Genomic DNA, 21,532 nt, shown 5'->3' with positions numbered 1-21,532 from the left:
ATATTTCAAAGTTGGTTTAAAGGTACCAATTCCTATTTTTCTTCTCCATAGGCGTTATAAGCAACTAAGCATACAATTTTCTAAGGAAAATTAATTATGAGATACTTTAATATGCTTTGATGTGCTCAAACAGCAAGTTGGAGTCAGACTTTGCCACTAATGTTAGAAATGTAGGAAATTGACTCCAATTGCATATAATAAACAGATCACAGATCGCTGAATGTGATAGCCCAATCAGCCTTTAAAAAGTTTTTTGTTTGTCTGTTTGTTTAAATCTAGGGAGCCTCAGTCAGACAGGCCAGAAACACTTCTAGAAGGAATAGCATGATGGCTGCCTAAGGAGAACCCCAAGTTCTCTTCAAACTTGTATTAGTTGGCGATGGTGGTACTGGGAAACTACATTCGTGAAACATCATCTGACTGGTGAGTTTGAGAAGAGTGTAGTCGCCTTGGGTGTTGAGGTCCATCCCCTTGTGTTCCTTATCAACAGAGGACCTACTAAGTTCAAAGTATGGCATACAGCTAGTCAAGAGTAATATGGTGGGCTGAGAGATGGCTATGACATACAAGCCCAGTGTGCCATTATAATGTTTGACAACACCAAGGGTTACCTACAAGAACGTGACCAACTGGCAGAGAGATCTGGTACGAGTACGTACAATCCCCATTGTGCTATGTGCAACAGAGTGGGCATTATGAACAGGAAAGTTAAAGCAAAGTTTATTATCTTTCACTGAAAGAAGAACCTTTAGTACTATGACATTTCTGCCAAAAGTAACTACAACTTTGAACAGCCCTTCCTGTGGCTTGCTAGAAGACTAATTGGAGATCCTAACTTGGTTTTTGCTCTCACCCAGCCAGAGGCTGTCACGGACCCAGTTTTGGCAGCACAGTATGCGCATGATCTAGAGGTTGTTCAGACAACTGCTCTCCCGGGCAAGGATGACAACCTGTGAGAAAGTGAGAAAGTGCAGCTGGAGCCCAGCATCAGAAGTCTGGTTTTACATTGAACTGTCCTGTGATGTCAGGGGCACAGTGCCACTTTAGCTACATAGCTAAGTGGAACGTGTGCTTCATCTTTGGGATGCTGAAGGAGATGAATGCGCTTCAGAGTGAACGTGGCAGTTTCAAAAGTACCTTCATTTTATGGACCTGCATATTTAGCTGTTTTGGTACAAAGCTGTTTCCTTCCTGAGTTTCAAACAAAAGACTGTTATAGTAGTATCACAACATCCAGTGGTGAAATCCCGTTTGTCACTGTCCTTCCCATTCCTTTTCATTTAGAATCAGAAGAAAGGTGTATTTCAAATACCTTAAAAATAAATAAACAAACAAACAAAAAAATCTAGCATTAGAAAAAGATGTGACTCTTTTCATGTGTCTGCCTTGACCCTGGTGGAGAGGGTTGTTCTAAATTTAATCCATACTGGCTAGCATTGTTCTCAGGGCTGATAAGCAAACAAAAAGACCTACTATGAGCACAGATTCAAGGACAGTGGTGGCAGTCCCTGATTCCTAAGAGTTTTAAATGTGGTTATCATTCTTTTTTCACTATTTTTCATTTGTATTTAAATGTTGAAAACATTCCAATTTTAGAGTTCCAGTGCAAGTTCCAACTTTCGCCACATTTATGCATTTGTTGACGTTCTTGTTCAAAATGTTATTTGCATCTCAACCAAAGAAAAACACAATGGGGTTTTATATTATTTAGTTAGAATTTCCTGAGCCTCTAAGGGAATTCGAATTAGGGTTGGCAGTTTAAACAATACATCCTGTATAAAAGTTATAGCACAATGAAGGCATCTATAGAGACACAGTCCACACACCACAAAGGCTACAAATCTCAACCAGGAAGGTCAGCATGTCTGTACCCAAAGATCTTCAATGACCTTCCTGAAATATCTAGTTCTTTTCCTTTGAAGAAAATGCTTCACGAGGTAGAGATGTGCCAGTGTCTCATGCAATGTGTGAGCTGCTGTGGTAAGTGATCCCCTGTTTCCCTTATGGAACAAGTAATGCATTGTAACCCTTAACAGAAAACTCCAGCTGTCCCTTTACACGCCAGCCTTTTGGCAAAGGTTCAGATTTTTTTCCCCCTTGAATAGTCATAATTCATAGAGAGGGCCAGACACACAGATTTCTTTTTTCAACTGACTTTGTGTTTCTTTGGCTATCTTATCCCTAATTGCTCCCTGCAAACCCTCCCCTCCATGCTGGTAACCTAGAGGGAACCAGTTTCATGAACCAGTAAATACAAGGCTTAAACATTCACTCTGTGAGACATATACAACATTTATTGCCAATTTTGATTCAAGTAGAGAGGAAAATTGCGTAAGTCGGTTATTAGGAACTGCAGGTGTGCCTGGAGAGGGAGAAGTCTTCTTATTCAGGAACTATAGATAATCCCTCTTATAAAACTTCCCTAGTTGTAAAATTTTTTTTCTCATCCCTTTGGGAAATGTTGTAAGCAGGAAATCGCATATGTGCATTAAAAGTGAGGTGATAAGCCAATTTTGCCAGACGGTACTTTCAGGAAATGACTGTGAATTTTGAAATTTTGTTGACTCTTCAAAAATTTCTGATTTACTTGAACTCAATTTTAACCAAATTATGCTATATGTGATTAACTTATTTTGTACACATGTCTTTTTACATGCCTGTGAATAAGCTTCCACAAAAATAATGTCATTTGAATTGGCAGGAAGTCTTTATTTCCTGTCCTGAAGTATACTGTAAATGAGAACATCTGAGCAAAGGCCTCATCCTTTGTTTTTTTTCTTTTTTGTTCTGTCTACTGAGCTGTGCATTATAAATTCTCATTGAAGAAGGAGCACCCATATATAAGGAGAGCTAAGTGGGGCTCATTCATGGGCATTTTTAAGAAGCAAAGGGTTTTTTTTTTTTTTCCGACACAGTTGACCTAAGTGCATCAGAGTTTGAGGAGTCAATATATTTTGGATGACCATGATGCACCAGGCCCTATGTTGGGTTTATAAGCACAATTTCCACCCTCAGGGAGCTTAAGATCTCACAGGCAGAGCAAGGTACATACATCTCCCAGATACATGGTTGCACAGAGTAGGTTATATTCAAGGGCCCAAATGAACGGAGCAGATAAACAATCTATGTGTACCGCAGAAAGAACTGGTAGACAAGGCTGGGGTGAGGGGTCAGCAAAGGACAAGATGAGAAGAACATTTGACTTCTAGGATAGACATAGCTTGGATTGTCAAATGGTATTCAATACAGAGGTAAAAACATATGCCAAAGGTGAGTAATTCTGGATACTGGAGGTTGTGAAGAACAAAAGAAAGGTCCATGTGGGTCTTGGATGCGAGCAGAAGAGTTTGTACTTTACTACATGGGCAAGAGAGAACCTACTGAAGGTTCTAAAGCCAGTAGCTGACACAGATAGGGACCTTATCTGATCCAGTGTAGATGAGATCTTTCTAGCCTCTATATCCTCATGTCTTTGCAGAGGTCTGTTTGGGACCCTATGCTATGCTTCCCAAATCACCTTTCAGGACTAAAAGACATTACCCCACCTGTTGGGCATGCTGTCAGCAACCAGAGCTCATTTGTCGGGCCTCTCTGACAGCACTCTCTTAGCTTCAGCTAAAGAGAGTGGCCCCTTCTAAGGGCAGCTCACATCTAAAAAGCCCACAACTAATGAAGTGAGAGTGAGTATAAAGATCTCCATCTCTTGCTCCCATTTGGGAAGTGTCTGAAGAATTATCCTGGCATCAGTGTCCCCCATGGGGTCTTGCCCAGGCCTTGTAACTTCTCTCCAGCCCCATTCCTCTCTTTGCTCAATCTTATTTCCTTCCCTCCCATTCTCTAGTCATTGATCCCAAGAGGACTGCCTGACAACCCTCCTGCATATTCATTTCCATCCTAGAATCTGCTTTCCAGACAACTCAACCTACAACAAGGTGATCTTCCCCTGCTCCCACAAGTCACTGACAAACCTTCTGAGTAGGTTTCTGGGGAAGTTTTCAGCCACCACACTGTCCAGTCTTGTGGCAAATTGACAGTTATGTTTATGCCCAGAAAAACTAACAGGTATTTATTAACACTTCTAGTGTTCTGAGGCACCATACTGGACAATGTGGAACGATTTGGCACAGACCCTAAGGACCAAAAATAACACCACAAATTGCTTATAATGGTTGAAATGAGTATATACACAGTGAGACTAGAGAAAGTCAAGGCAAATGTGGGTGTTAAAGAAAAAGTTATTCATGACACCTGTTAAAATTATAAGGCAGACTTTATTCAAGACTATTATAGCCATAGGGATTACCGCAATGGGGTTTTACAGTAGGGGAGAGACAGAGACAGAGACAGAGAGAGAGAGAGAGAGAGACCAGGCTTAATTCAAAATACAAAAAGGAAAAGTGGGGATTTATAGCCAAGGAGCAGAATGAGAGAGTCGCTAGAGGGGAAATTACTAAGAGGGTGGGATAATTTTTTTTCTTTTCTTTTTCTCTTCTTTTTTTTTTTTTTTTTTTTTTTTTTGTTTGCTAAACTGACCTGAGAATTCTTGCTGAAGGCAGGCCAAGGTGATCAGATAATACCTAGGGGATGGTGGGGGATGAGGAAATTGTTCAGATGTGGAGGGGGATCAGAAACTGTGGTAAGGGATTTTGGCTAGACTGACTTAGCAAGAACCTTTCTTTAATTTTTTTTTAATGTTTATTTATTTTTGACAGAGAGAGAGAGAGACAGAGCATGAGTGAGGGAGGGGCAGAGAGAGAGGGAGACACAGAATCCAAAGCAGGCTCCAGGCTCTGAGCTGTCGGCACAGAGCTTGACACGGGGCTCAAACTCACAGACTGTGAGATCATGACCTGAGCTGAAGTCGGATGCTCAACTGACTGAGCCACCCAGGCGCCCCTCGCAAGATTTTTGTTAAAACTGGACTCTACAAAGATGGAGACAGAAGCCCATGACCAAGGAGTCTTTGTTAGGGGCAGGATGATCGGGGAAGGGTTCATGGAAGACCTTGTGGGAGGAAATGGTTCAGGAGAGGCCAACAGGAAGGACATATGGAGGATTCTGGTAAGGGATACATAGTGAGCAGGACTGTGAAACTTTCGTGAGAGAGACATGTTTGAAATCAACAAATCTCTCAGGACTGGACTGTCTCTCTAGGAAAAAAGAGGTAAGGCTGGAAAAAGTGGAGCTGTATTGCATAGGGACCTGGGAATTTTTGAGCAGTTAGTATACCAAAAAGTGACATCTTGCCCCAAAGCCTTCCAGAAGGGTGTAATATCCTCAGCTAGTAACTTATAATGGGTGGGGGCCCTTTGTTTAGTTTTTGTTTTTTAACATACCTAGGAACTGGAAAAGTAATAGGGGGAAACAGCAGGCCCCAGACAATGTTGAGGGCTTAGAACAAAAGAAGGTGAGCATATCCAGAGACCCGCCCACAAAGAGGACAATTATTTTTAAAAGAATTCCTTTCAGTTTTATTCTCTCCAAGTTCTGAGGTAGAAGAAAACTACAGCACAGAGAGTTTTGTAATTTGCATACTCAACTCTTGAATAGTAACACTGTGATTTGAACCTAGGCTGCCTGATTCCATAGCCTGACATACTTAACCATTAAACAATATTACCTTCTGTTGGAGTCCTTACAATAATTTTAGTGAAAGGAGAGGAATCCCATTCTTTTCCTCTATCCTGAATAAATCTGTTCTAAAATTTACTTTCTGTATACTCATAGATGATTTTCTTATTCGTGGTGCTAGTTTGGCATCATGCCTTATAGTTCTGAGTCTGTCTTAAGATCTTGACTGTCTCATGGCCCATTCCTCTATGCAGTTTATTAACTTCAACATTCACTATAGATTTCCTAGATTAAATCCTCAAAAGGAAATATGATTGGTCTAGCTTAGCTCACTTTTAGGATCAGACAAGGTCATAAGTTACTGTCAGAAATTCGATGTTTTGGGGTCACATGTCCACTGCTGATCCAATAAGCTGTAGCAACTAGGGAAGTTTTTCAAGAGATGTAAAACAGGGCTAATCAGGCATAAAAAGCTGTGGGTATGTAAAATTTCCCTAGGTAAAGTAGGCCCTATAGTCAGCCTGAATCTAAAAGGATAAAGCCACAAAGAAATATTATTCAATACCATGTGGAGATTTCTTTTTAACTTAAATTTCTTCAGAATTGGGAGGGGAGGAGCACAATCTCAGAGCTAAGGCTTCTTACTAACTTCCTGTTCCCCTACGGCTAGAATACCTAGCTGTACCAAGCTTAGTGTTTTGACAATCAAATACTTGTCTAAATTCAAAGGCAGAAAGATTAAGTAGAAAAAAAAACTTTTAACCTTTCTTTAGTAAACGTTTTATTTTGTCAGAGATGAATAGTGATTTGAACAGGATTAGGCAAATTCCACTCTTGAGGTAGAAATCCATTCAATGAACCCAACTGATATGCAATCAAACTTTCTCTCCACACAGCTGCTGCCAACTCTTTACAACCTTATGATCCTACATAATTTACATTCCTGCATAAACATCTTATTTTTGCCACCATTGAACCATTTTCAAATTCTTTTTTACTTAACCTAATAATCTAAACCTTGCTATCAAGCATGATTCATAAACCAGGTCTAAAACCATTTGAAGCAGCATGATCTAATATAAAGTATGGAAAAAACTATTAATGCTGACAGAAATAACTTTCAAAAGACAATTGTAGTGGTGACACTGCTCAAATATGAGCTGGACAGATGTGTAGATATTAAGCATGCATCCATAGAAAGAGGCTAATTGTAAAGTATGTTTTATCAAAATTGCCATATTTCCAGCAGTTTTGATCATAGTTAAACCAAGGTTCTCAACTGGTGACAATTTGGCGATGTCTGGAGACATCTTGGATTGCTACAATGGAGGTTGGGGTCAGAAGGCATTACTGTCATCTAGCAAGTAGAGACTAAGGGTGCAATGCACAGGACAGCTCCTACAACAAAGAATTATCCAGCTCCAAATGCCAACAGTGCCAAAATCGAGAAATTCTCAATAAACTACAAAAGGAATCTGAAAGTGCACTCACACTTTCAGACACTCACCAAGAAACACAAGCCCTTTGAGTGGTATCAGGCTGAAGGTGTTGAGTGTTTTTGTCATAAGTAACCTTCTTTTTTTTTTCATCACGCTCTTGCACAAACACTGAGCCTGCATTCTTGAAGAACTTCCTCTAATGAGTCAGAAGTTCATCTTGATAAATACTGAATACTGTCAGCGTTTAGTCTTTGCTTTGAATATACATCTAATGGAATCAGACTCCATTCTCCCCTTCTTGCATCAGGATAGAATGGGTTATTGCTGGGCACCTGGCTGCAGAGCCAGGTCACGTATTTCCTCAGCTCCTATGGGACTCTAATGGCAAGTCTTGACCTTAAAATACTGCGTCTGTGTTCTCTCTTCCCTTACTTGCATGCCAGGATATGGAAGTGCCTGAATATGATCTAGTACAGCAAAAAGAATTGCTCTGATTACCTAAATGACTGAGTGGAAGAGAATGACCTTCTTATCCAAGTACCTATTATGTGCAAGAAAAAAATATGTGTATGTTCTTTGAGCCACTATATATTGGTGACTCTTTGTTATAGCAACTTACACTTGACCCTACCTGATACACATGCTATAATTTTCTAGTACTGATTTTAATCAACGGTGGTGTTGGTGGAAGTGGTTTTCAGCGCAATAAAGAGCAAACGTGGACTTAGAAGGACTAGGAACTCAGCAGTTTATTTACTAAGATATTTTGACCAACTGATCTTCCTTTATTCATTAAATAAACATTTACTGAACCTATACTATGTGCTGGAAGTAAGAAGTAAGAATAAATATTCTCCAGGGATCAGTTTTTAGAAAAGTAAGCATAATATGTATGTTCTGTATTAAAAAGACAACAATAGTAATTTTTCAAACTTCCCTCTTTCCCATCTCTTCCAATTCACCCAAGATCTAGGTATATAAACTGAAATGTGCTAGGCTAACTTTATGAGGAAATGGCTAGGCGAGAGATGCAAACTGAAAGGTCCTGGGCTATGTAGGTAAAAAATGAAAGACTAAGGAGGAGTAGGTAGGACTGTGTCAGTTTAGATAGTACAAGTCCATTCTAAAGTCTTCAGCTGCTCCTCAGCTCTACTATATTGATTCTATATGGAAATACAGACTTGGTTTGAGAATGTGAAGAAATATGGATTTTTATATGAGCACTCCCAATTTTGAAATATTGGCAAGGTTTGTAAATATTTATTGAATTTCTTGGGCTGGTAATCAATAAGTAAATTAACATGCTTATTCAATTCTAAGATATCTAGTCATTTTCATGGATCTGCTGCAGAGGTCTATAGTGATGGACAGAGCCATAGATGTGGATACACAGAGGTGGAAAGAAAAAGTAACATTTTTTTTTTGGTGGAAGGAAACAAGCAAGGGAGATCATATTTAGCATGATTATCTAAACCTTTCCAAATTCATTCTCAAGATTTTATTTTAGAATACTTGCCTACTCTATACTGACAGGGCAATAGAAATGTTTTTATGAAAAACTTGCTTACAGAATAAAATTATAAAACAGTATTATTATAACATTGTAGAAATGCTCTATGTAATAGAGCAGTAATACCTTCTCAAGTTTTTCTAGAAAACAAAGCTTCTAAAGAACAGTAATGGTTGGATCTCAAAATACTCAATTTATACCCCTAGCAACAATATATGACAATGCCTACTTCTCTATAGGGTATTCAACACTGTTTATTAGGAATATTTAAGTTTTTTTCTATCTAATAGTAAAAAAAAAAGTGTCTTGGTGTTATTTTAATTTCCATTTCTTTTATTATGACAGGGATTAGGCATATTTTCATATTTTATCAAGCATTTATCAGCTATTATCATATATTTATTTTTATTTTGAGTTCCATTTAGAATTGGACTTTGAGCTACCAAGGAGACCCTTCTCACTCTGAGTCTGGCAGGGATATGCTAATAGACTTAGGACAGTGGATTTTCAGCATGAACACAACCTCAAGCTAGTTTGGTAGTATGCAGGAAACCCAGGGACTTCTAGTTCACTAAGTGCTTATTTGACCCAGAGAATCACTTGGCCTTAAGGTCATTTTGCAAATTAAATTAAAGAGGAAACTCCCTGATCCAAAACTTGCAAAGTGATTTTAGAGATCTAAAGAGGGATATGAACAGAGTGCTGAAAATATTTTTGCTTTTCCTCAAATTTCACATTTCTGCTAAAACAACTTTCTGTATTAAAAACTTCCAGAAATTGTATTTCTTAGCTTTTCTTAACTATCAGGTAGGTACCGACACAAGACAAAATCAATAAAAAGCAATGATAGCTAATGCTAACTGTTAAGGGTCAGATTCTGCAAAATGCTTTGTGAGTAAAAAAGCATTTTAAAATATTAAATGATTAGGGTTTAGATAAAAACTAAGGATAAGTATTCCCTATTTTCCAATAAATTTGGGGAAAATAAGCATTATATTGGCCATATGTTCTTCATTGAACAGTACTAATGATGGTCCTCAAACTTTTCCCTTTCTCTTCTCTATCAACTCGTCAGAGACCTAAGTGTGTAATTTGAAAAGTCTCCTAATTATGCAGCTCATTATCTCCTCTCCACACTGGCTCCCCTCACCAACTTCTGCCTCAAAGTGCTGAACTAAACCCTCATTTTTAATTATGAAAACAGAAAACTGTTTACTCCTGTTTTTCCCTTTTCTATCAGTCTATAAAATATTACAGAAAAATGGGAGACAGAAGTAAAGTAACATAGGAGCTAGACATTAGAACTATTTACACATCTGTAGATACCAGGGAAAAGCTTCTCTGGCAAAAACACAAATAAAATCCTAAATCAGAAATACAGGGTCACACAAGAAGAGACCAAGGATATTTGTACTAATTAACCTCAAATTTGCAACCCTACCTCTGAGATAAGTTTGTGCCTAGAATGGAGGGCCACGATTCATACTAGAGGTGCTTTCCTGCACAGTGTAGGAAGGTGACTTAAGTCACGGCCTTTGGAATTGGATAGAACCTGAGTTCTGACCAATAATCTGAAAGAAATGATGGGCTCAGTTTTGGAGTATTTTGGTCTGTGACCATGGTGGCTCTCAATGAGTTATTCCTCTTGGAATTTATCCCCTCTGCTGGGCCCCTAAATAGAATGTTTTCAAGCCATGTCCCCAGGAGGAAGAACCTTCAGCATCATGTTAAGTATATCACTCTATAGTGATAATTCCTTCCCCAGTGGGTCCAATGGCAATTTTCCCATGTGACTGTATTCTGCAGAAAGGAGAACACATGAATATTTTGAGGGCTGTTGGACACGGTCCAAAGTTTCATTGATTTCAAGAGGCCTGATGAATCAAGATGGCAAGTTATTTACATTAAGCCTAGAAAGGCAATGTATGCTTGTTGAATATGGACTAGTCCTGTGACTCACTTTAACCAATAAAATATAGCAGCAACAACACTGTATCACCACTGGACTTGTCTTCATAAAGTTTTGTAACTTCTCTTTTTATACACTTAGAAACCTTAAGCCATATAGGAAGTTTCTGGGCATAATGGTAAGTGAGTATACTCCTGCTTCTGCTCTTGATTCCCAGAACCATAAATTGGTTCCATTGTGACAATGTATCATACAATATTCATTGACTCTGCAGTGTATACTCTGCAGGTACACTCTGCAGTGAAGAATACTGCTCCAGACTAGTACCATAGCTATAGCAATATAAAGACATTCCATTGTTTAATCAAGCTGGCAACTTCTGGGTGCTACAGTATGTGATAGGATCAGTGAATTCCATAGGCATATGCCCACTCTTTCCTCTTTTCTATTTTAAAGTGGGTTCCTTGGTCTCATGGGATAATAGGATGCCATGTCAGTAGATTAAACACTCCATAAACCCTTGAATAGTGGTGTCAGGCCCTGTGATTAGGACAGACAAACTCTGACTCAAAAGATGTGTCAATTCCAGCCAAGATGAACCACTGCCCTCCATGGTAGAAGCGATTCAATGTTAACAACTTACCATCTTGATGCTTTATGCCTGTTGGTATCAATGTCAACTTGGATACTGTGACCTCAAAATATCTGACTGTTCTCCTTTGCCTAGAATATAATTATATGAATAAATCACCTCCTTTGGGAAAAATCTGGGGAAATAATTTATTTCCCTATATTTATCATGATGTTGCATGGTCCTTCTTCTTGGGGACCTACCTTCTCCTATGGTTGGTGAACTCTGAGCCCTTCTCATCTCACAAGCTCTTATCACTTTAATAATGGACTGTCCTCTTGGCTCCATAGTTTCTGGGTCATTGTTTCATCTGAATATCCAGAATCCTCTGGAAAAAAACCTCAAACACTTAGTGCCATACTTAATAACCTATCATTATGAGTTAGGAAGTTCTAATTCAGTAGGAATAAACAAGAAAAGAAACCAATTATATATACAACTGGATTATCCATCATTGGCAGAAGTGTGGATACAATATCCAATCTCTTATTATAAAATCATTATCATGATTTTATATCATGATTAATTTCAAAGTTAAAATAATGCTACTTTAAAAAAGCATATTGGGGTGCCTGGGTGGTTCAGAAGGTTAAGCGTCTGACTTTTGCTCAGGTCATGATCTCACAGTTCATGGGTTCAAGCACGGTGTCAGGTATTGTGCTGACAGCTCAGAGCCTGGAGCCTAGATCATATTCCGTGTTTCCCTCTCTCTCTGCCCTTCCCCCGCTCACGCTCTGTCTGTCTCTCTCTCTCTCAAAAATGAATAAACATTTTAAAAAAACACTGATGTAATTTAATTTGTTTTATAAGGGGCTTAAAGGATATACACTGAAATTTTGATCACCTCTGGATGCTAGGCTTATGAGTGATTTCTTTTATTGAATTTATTGTAAAGCTAGATATCCAAAATTTCTACTATAAGTATTCATTAATTGTATATTAATTTTTTTTATTTTTTTGCTTAAAATTATATCAGATGCCTATTTCTCAGTAAAATCAATATTCATTAGTTACATTAAAGTTCTACAGTGTTAAATAAATTTTGAATATTTTTTCACAATTTGATATTATATATGTCCTCATTCATCCATCTCCCAATTGCCTTCTGTCATTCAAATTCCTGTTCATTTCTTTCATCAGTTTTTAAGTTCTTTGTTAATCGAAACAACAGAAAGAATAATGGCTAACATGTATGCAACTATAAAATGAATTAGGCACTCTGTGAGCTTCAGATTTTTACGTATTGTTATTTGTAACCACACTATAATCTATATATTTCTACCTTTATTTTAACAGATGAGAAAAATTAAGATCTGGAGAAGCCCGTGTGGCTTCTCCATAGCGAAGCCACAATGTGACTGTGTGATTCTAGAGCCTGCTCTCCAGCCACCAACCACCGCATCCCACCACCCTGCTACTTAGCACAGGCCTCTCAGCATTGTGAGGATGAGATCATTGTTTTCTCCAGCTCTTTTGGAATTGGATACTGCTTTCGTTTAAACCCAAACCATTATCTTACTGCTGTTTGGATGCTGTTTAAAAGCAAGCTTAGAGATCTTTAGCTTTGGGGGGTGTTTACAGTTTTTCAATGGAGTGGAAACTAAGGATTAGTCAAGCTGGAGAACAGAGTGAGGGCACTGCATTCTTTCCATCTTCTGTGCAGTCCAACCCTAAAGGGATGTGTTCATTATTTTGCTTGATGGGTGGGCTTAATATATTGAAACCTCATACTCAAATTTCAACAAGAATACAAACTCTAGTGATATCCCAAAATAAATTACTTTTGGATAATGTATCATTGAGGAAAAACCTTTAAGCGCTCATTGTAGCACTTAATGGATTAGAAGATTGGGGTCACTGAATAACAGGCTCATCTAGAAACGTATATCTATAATACACATAGTTCACAAATTAAGTCATATTCCATGGTGAGATCAGCTCAGTTTACTTATCACTGTAGCTTCTTATTTTTATGTTACATCAACTGTCTTGCAAAATGCTAGATCCTTCCCTGCCACTATGTCTTCACCTGTGCCAGCAGAGCTGGAGAAAATCATACCAGATAGATCGGCACTTCTAAATGTACCACCCCGTCCTTTACATGCCCAGCATCCCCAGTGTATCACTTGTCTCAGATTCTCCCCGTTCTTCACAGTGACCACTTCAAACAATTCTCCTTCTGTTCAAACTTCAAACAACCACTTCTGTACACCTATATCTCTTTAATCACCTCTAAAGTCTCTCAAACTAAAATCCAAAATCTTTACCAAAGTGTCCTCCTTCTCATACTTGGCTGATGTTCTCTTATGCCCACCTCACCCTTCTTGACTCTTGCCGACATTCTTACTATTTCTCCCCCCCAAAACACTAAGTATGCTTCCAGTTTAGGACCTTTGCACATGCTAATCCTCTGCCTGAAAAACATTTCCTTTGATACCTCTATGACTTGTTTCCTCACTTCACTTACTCCTCCACTCACATATCACATTTTCTGGGAGACCTTCTTTGACTACCCCATTTAAAATAGCATCCCCCACTCCCACCACGAGTCTCTATTCCCTTTATCCTGTTTCAGTTTTCTTCATAGCATTCAGCACCAATTAATATAATTTATTTATTTATTAGATGCTTTGGGTCAGTTCCTTTGATTAGAATATCAGCTCTAAGAAAAAAGATTTTGTTTTACTTCTATGTCACCTGTGTTTACAAAGGAATTTTGCATATGCTGCTTAAATATTTGCTAAGTGAATGAATGAATGAATGACAAGCTGAATTTTCACAACTGCTCTTTGTTCTCAGTCTCAGTCCTTTCCAACATGTTCTGCAGAATGCAAGAGTGAATGGTGTAAGACAGTACAGCTTAGGGGAGGAGCCAAGACGGCGGAACAGCATGGAAATTTTTTGTGTGTCTCGCGTCCATGAATACAGCCAGACCAACACTAAACCATCCTACACACCTAGAAAACGGATTGGAGGATTAACACAACAATCTACACAACCTGAACCACAGAATTCAGCAGGTACGTGGCACAGAGAGGTGAACTCGGAGAGTGAGAAGGTGCAGGAAGGGAGGTACTTTTGCAAACAGAGAGAGGAGGGAGACTGGGGAGGGGGGAGGAGCATGCGGGAAAAGCACCCTACCCCAAAAGCAGCTGGAGAGAAATTGGAAAATTGGAAACAGCCGCAGGCACTAAACTAAAAAGGGAGAAAGGAGAGGGTTTAAACTCCATTAAGACTGTAAACAAGGGGAGCGCAAAATCTCCAACTCCGCAGCTCCATACCTGGCGGTGCCCTGGTGGGAAAGGTGAATCCCCAGGAACAGAGTGGGGTCCGAGAGGTTCTCGGGCCACACGGGGAAAAGTGGTTCCACTGCTGGAAGGACATTTGGTAGAGACTGTTGAAGCCACCTGGTCCCAGCAGACCCCGGAAGGCAGCCACATTCGCTGCACTGGGACAAGGTTGTTGAGGGTGAAGCCTGATGCCAGATGTGTGTTGCGATTCCATGGTCCCTGAAACGCTGAGGCTACTGTCTCGCGAATTTTTTGGGGGGCGGGCTGGCACCTGGACGCAATCTTGGGGCAACGGCAGGGCGTTCCTGGGTGCAGCCGACATTCGGCCATTGCTCGGTGAGACCCTCCTGCAGTGGGGCAGAGCGGGTCAAAGCTGCAGTCCTTCGGAAGTAAGGGGCCAGGGAAAACAGCCTCATCTGAGACAAAACTTGGGAGAGAAGTACTGCCTGGGGCCTGGTCACAGAGAGTGGAAAAGCTGGGAGTGGATGAGAGCTAAAGACGGAGGACCGGTGAGCGACTGCTGATCCGGGAGAACAGACTGGGTGGCTGGGTGGCACCGTTTTTTCACCAGTCCCGCGCATGTGCATGCGCACGCGCACCTACGAGCACTGCAACAATCCACCCCAGTGGGCTAGCAGCGCCAGCTAGGGGAGAGAGGAGCTGTTACACCGAGCCCTGCACAACTGGGCCAACTTGGCTCTTTGAGAACACAAACCTCACTGCCGGCTAAATTTATGGACTATAAAGAGCTACATGGACTGACCTCTAGGGGAAAACAAAGCAATTTCAATCCTACTTGAATCTGTTAGCAGGTTCATCTACTCAATTTTTTTTCTCTCTTTTTCCTTTTTCTCTTTTACAATTCTTTTTCTTGAATACAGAAAGAGAAAAACCTCATTTTTATTTTCAATTTTTATTAAAAATATGTCTTTAATTTTTATTATTATATTTTCTACTTTTGTGTAAATTTTTTCAAATTCTACTTTACTTTCATAATTTTATTTTAGTCTACTTCAGTGTACTCACCTTTTCAAATTTTCAAACAATTTCCTTTCTTTTTCTTTTTTTCTCTTTTTCATTTCTTTCCTTTTGCTTGAATGCAGAAAGAGAAAAACTTCATTTTTACTTTCAATTTCTTTTAAAAATATTTTTATTTAATTTTTATTACTATATTTTTTGCTTTTATGTAAATTTTTTCAAATTCTATCTTACTCCCATCATTTTATTTCAGTCTACTACAGTGTATTCACTTTTTCAAATTTTCAAATGATTTCTTTTTTTAGTCTTTTCTTTTTTCTTTTTTCTCTTTTTCATTTCTTTTTTCTTAAATACAGGAAACAAAAAAATTCATATTTCTTTGTAATTTTTATTAAAATATTTTTCTATAATTTTTTTCTACTATATTCTCTACTTTTGTGTATTTTAGTGTATTCATTTTTCCAAATTCTCAAACGATTTCCTTTTTTTTCTCTCCCTCCTTTTTTTTTTTTTTTTTTTTTTGGTTTGTTTCTCTAATCTGTCAAACAACTTTCGACACTCAGACCAAAACACACCTAGGATCTAGCATCATCTATTTGATTATTATGTGTGTATTTTTAATTTTTAATTTTAATATTTTTTAACTTCAATTTTTCTACCTCATTAATTCCTTTTCTCCCTTCAAAATGACAAAACGAAGGAATTCACCCCAAAAGAAAGAGCATGAAGAAATGACAGCCAGGGATTTAACCAATACAGCTACAAGAAAGATGTCTGAACCAGAATTTAGAATCACAATAATAAGAATACTAGCTGGGGTGGAAAACAGATTAGAATCCCTTTCTGCAGAGATAAAAGAAGTAAAAAATAGCCAGAATGAAATTAAAAAAGCTATAACTGAGCTGCAATCATGGATGGATGCAGTGGCAGCAAGGATGGATGAGGCAGAACAGAGAATCAGCGATAGAGAGGACAAACTTTTAGAGAATAACCAAGCAGAAAAAAAGAGGGAGATTAAGGCAAAAGAGCACAATTTAAGAATTAGAGCAATCAGTGACTCATTAAAAAGGAACAACATCAGGATCATAGGGGTCCCAGAGGAGGAAGAGAGAGAAATAGGGGTAGAAGGGCTATGTGAGCAAATCATAGCAGAAAACTTTCCTAACCTGGGGAAAGACACAGACATCAAAATTCAGGAAACACAGAGGACTGCCATTAGATTCCATAAAAACCGACCATCAACAAGGCATATCATAGTCAAATTCACAAAATACTCAGGCAAGGAGAGAATCATGAAAGCAACAAGGGAAAAAAAGTCCCTAACCTACAAGGGAAGACAGATCAGGTTTGCAGCAGATGTATCCAAAGAAACTTGGCAGGCCAGAAAGGAGTGGTGGGATATATTCAGTGTGCTGAATCAGAAAAATATGCAGCCAAGAATTCTTTATCCAGCAAAGCTGTCATTCAAAATAGAAGGATAGATAAAAAGTTTCCCAGACAAACAAAAATTAAAGGAGTTTGTGACCACTAAACCAGCCCTGCAAGAAATTTTAAGGGGGGACTCTCTGAGGGAAGAAAAGATGAAAAAAATATAGATAGATAGATAGATAGATAGATAGATACCAAAAGCAACAAAGATTAGAAAGGACCAGAGAACACCACCAGAAACTCCAACTCTACAAGCATCATAATGGCAATAAATTCATATCTTTCAGTACTCACTCAAAATGTCCAAGTACTCAATGCTCCAATCAAAAGACATAGGGTAACAGAATGGATAAGAAAACAAGACTCATCTATATGTTGTTTACAAGAGACCTACTTTAGACCTAAAGACACCTTCACATTGAAAGTAAGGGGATGGAGAACCATCTATCATGCTAATGGTCAACAAAAGAAAGCCTGACTAGCCATAGTTATCAGACAATCTAGACTTTAAAATAAAGACTGTATCAAGAGATGCGGAAGGGCATTATATCACAATCAAGGGGTTTATCCACCAAGAAGACCTAACAATTGTAAACATTTATGCACCAAATGTGATAGCACCCAAATATATAAATCAATTAATCACAAACATAAAGAAAATCATTGATAGTAATACCATAATAGTAGGAGACTTCAACACCCCACTCACAGCAATGGACAGATCATCTAATCAAAAAATCAACAAGGAAACAGTGGCTTTGAATGACACATTGGACCAGATGGACTTAACAGATTTATTCAGTACATTTCATCCTAAAGCAATAGAATATACATTCTTCTCCAGTGCACATGGAACGTTCTCCAGAATAGACCATATACGGGGACACAAATCAGCCCTAAGTAAGTACAAAAAGATCAAAATCATACCGTGCATATTTTCAGACCACAATGCTATGAAACTCGAATTCAACCCCAAGAAAAAAATTTGGAAAGGTAACAAAAACTTGGGAGACTGAAGAACATCCTACTAAAGAATGAATGGGCTAACCAAGAAGTTAAAGAAAAAATTAAAAAGTATATGGAAGTCAATGAAAATGATAGCACCACAACCCAAAACCTCTGGGACGCAGCAAAGGCAGTCATAAGAGGAAAGTATATAGCAATCCAGGCCTTCCTAAAGAAGGAAGAAAGATCTCATATACACAACCTAACCTTATGCCTTAAGGAGCTGGAAAAAGAACAGCAAATAAAACCCCAAACCAGCAGAAGGCAGGAAATAATAAAGATTAGAGCAGAAATTAATGCTATCAAAACCAAAAAAACAGTAGAACAGATCAATGAAACCAGAAGCTGGTTCTTGGAAAGAATGAACAAAATTGATAAACCATTGGCCAGTTTGATCAAGAAGGAAAAGGAAAGGACCCAAATAAGTAAAATCAAGAATGAAAGAGGAGAAATCACAACCAACACAACAGAAATAAAAATAATAAGAGAATATTATGAGCAATTATATGTCAATAAAATGGGCAATCTGGAAGAAATGGACAATTTCCTAGAAACATATACATACCAAAACGGAAACAGGAAGAAATAGAAAATTTGAACAGACCCATAACCAGTAAGGAAATCGAATTAGTAATCAACAATCTGCCACAAAACAAGAGTCCAGGGCCAGATGGCCTTCCGGGGAATTCTACCAAACATTTAAGGAAGAGCTAACCCCTATTCTCTTGAAACTGTTCCAAAAAATAGAAATGATAGGAAAACTTCCAAACTCTTTCTATGAAGCCAGCATTACCTTGATTCTAAAACCAAACAGAGACCCCACTAAAATGAAGAACTATAGACCAATTTCCCTGATGAACATGGATGCAAAAATCCTCAACAAGATATTAGCCAACCAGATCCAACAACACATTAAAAAAATTATTCACCACGACCAAGTGGGATTTAAACCTGGGATGCAGGGCTGGTTCAATATCCACAACACAATTAATGTGATTCATCACATCAATAAAAGAAAGGACAAGAACCATATGATCCTCTCAATAGATGGAGAGAAAGCATTTGACAAAATATAGCATTCTTTCTTGATAAAAACACTCAAGATAATAAGGATAGAAGGATCATACCTCGAGATGATAAAAGCCATATATGAGTGACCCAACACTAATATCATCCTTCATGGGGAAAAGCTGACAGTTTTCCCCCTAAGGTCAGGAACAAGACAGGATGTCCATTCTCGCCACACTTATTCAACATAGTATTGGAAGTCTTAACCTCTGCAATCAGACAACACAGAGAAATAAAAGGTATCCAAATCGTCCAGGAGGAGGTCAAATGTTCATTCTTTGTAGATGACATGATACTCTATATGGAAAACCCAAAGATTCCACCAAAAGACTGCTAGAACTGATTCATGAATTCAGTAGTTGCAGGATATAAAATCAACACACAGAAACAATGAAGAAGCGACAGAAAGACAAATCAAGGAATCGATCCCATTTACAGTTGCACTTAAAACCATAAAATACCTAGGAATAAATCTAACCAAAGAGGTGAAAAATCTATACGCTGAAAATTATAGAAAGCTTATGAAAGGAATTGAAGAAGACATAAAAAAATGGAAAAAGATTCCATGCTCCTGGATAGGAAGAAGAAATATTGTTAAAATGTTGATACTACCCAAAGCAATCTACATATTCAACACGAACCCTATAAAAATAACACCAGCATCCTTCACAGAGCTAGAACAAATAATCCTAAAATTTGTATGGAACCAGAAAAGACTCCGAATAGCCAAAGCAATCTTCAAAAGAAAACCAAAGCAGGAGGCATCACAATCCCAGACTTCAAGCTATACTACAAAGCTGTAACCATCAAGACAGTATGGTACTGGCACAAGAACAGACACTCAGATCCATGGAACAGAATAGAGAACCCATAAATGGACCCACAAACATATGGCCAACTAATCTTTGACAAAGCAGGAAAGAATATCCAATGGAATAAAGACAGTCTCTTCAGTAAGCGGTGCTGGGAAACCTGGACAGTGACATGCAGAAGAATGAACCTGGACCACTTTCTTACACCATACACAAAAAGAAACTCAAAATGGATGAACGACCTCAATGTAAGACAGGAAGCCATCAAAATCCTCAAGGAGAAAGCAGGCAAAAATCTCTTTCATCTTGGCAGCAGGAATTTCTTACTCAACACGTCTCCGGAGGCAAGGGAAACAAAAGCAAAAATGAGCTACTGGGAACTCATCAAAATAAAAAGCTTCTGCACAGTGAAGGAAACAATCAGCAAAACTAAAAGGTAACCAACAGAATGGGAGAAGATATCTGCAAATGACATTATCAGATAAAGTGTTAGTATCCAAAATCTATAAAGAACTTATCAAACTCAACCTCCCCCCAAAATAATCCAGTGAAGAAATGGGCAAAAGACATGAATAGAGACACTTCTCCAAAGAAGGCATTCAGATGGCCAACCGACAAGAAAAAATGCTCCACATCACTCATCATCAGGGAAATACAAATCAAAACCACAATGAGATACCACCTTACACCTGTCAGAATGGCTAACATTAACAGTTCAGGCAACAACAGATGTTGGCGAGGATGTGGAGAAAGAGGATCTCCTTTGCATTGTTGGTGGCAATGCAAGCTGGTGCAGCCGCTCTGGAAAACAGTACAAAGGTCCCTCAAAAAACTAAAAATAGAACTACCCTACGACCCAGAAATTGCACTACTAGGCATTTATCCAAGGGATACAGGTGTGCTGTTTCGAAGGGACACATGCACCCCCATGTTTATAGCAGCACTATCAACAATAGCCAAAGTATGGAAAGAGCCCAAATATCCATCGACGGATGAATGGATAAAGAAGATGTGGTGTGTGTGTATATACACACACACACACACACACACACACACACACACACAAATGGAATATTACTTGGCAATCAAAAAGAATGAAATCTTGCCATTTGCAACTATGTAGATGGAACTGGAGGGTATTATGCTAAGTGAAATTAGTCAGAGAAAGACAAAAATCATATGACTTCGCTCATGTGAGGACTTTAAGAGACAAAACAGATGAACATAAAGGAAGGGAAACAAAAATAATATAAAAACAGGGAGGGGGACAAAATGGAAGAGACTCATAAATATGGAGAACAAACTGAGGGTTATTGGAGGGGTTGTGGGAGGGGGTGAGCTAAATGGGTAAGGGGCACTAAGGAATCTACTCCTGAAATTATTGTTGCACTATATGCTAATTTGGATGTAAATTTTAAGAAATTAAAAAATTAAATTAAAAAAAAAAAAGACAGTACTGCTTAGAGTGTGGTCTCCAGACCAGGAGCATCCACATCACCTAGGAGCTTATGAGAAATGCAAATTCTCAAGCCCCATTGCAGGCCTACTGTTCATACTCTCTGTAGTAGACCCTAAGAAACTGTACTTTACAAAGCTCTCGGGATGATTCTTATGCCTTCCTAAGTTTAACAGGCACATCTTAAAAAGAATATATGACCATGTGATTGACTTGTTTTAACTCTTCCCTCTTCCTTGGGACAAAGTTTAAACTCTTTCACATGGCTCCTAAACCCACTGAGGCGCAATCTGCCTATTCATCTGCCCAGTGTCACCCTGTCACTAACCCTCTTTGCACCCAAGTTCCAGTTTGCTCTAATTTTTGAGTGTTTTCAGTTAACTGCTTCCTTTCTCTAGCTTCATCTTTTACACATGTTCTCTTTGCCTGGGACCT

At 38.6% G+C, this 21,532-nt stretch overlaps 1 pseudogene; it reads left to right on the top strand.

Annotated features, from left to right (window-relative positions):
* Window positions 1-327: 327 nt before the first annotated feature.
* LOC123603001 lies at window positions 328-956 on the top strand (annotated as a pseudogene).
* Window positions 957-21,532: the final 20,576 nt, after the last annotated feature.

This window comes from Leopardus geoffroyi, chromosome A1, assembly GCF_018350155.1.
Source record: "Leopardus geoffroyi isolate Oge1 chromosome A1, O.geoffroyi_Oge1_pat1.0, whole genome shotgun sequence".
Classification (NCBI taxonomy): domain Eukaryota; kingdom Metazoa; phylum Chordata; class Mammalia; order Carnivora; family Felidae; genus Leopardus; species Leopardus geoffroyi.
This window is presented reverse-complemented; position numbering and strand designations above follow the sequence as displayed.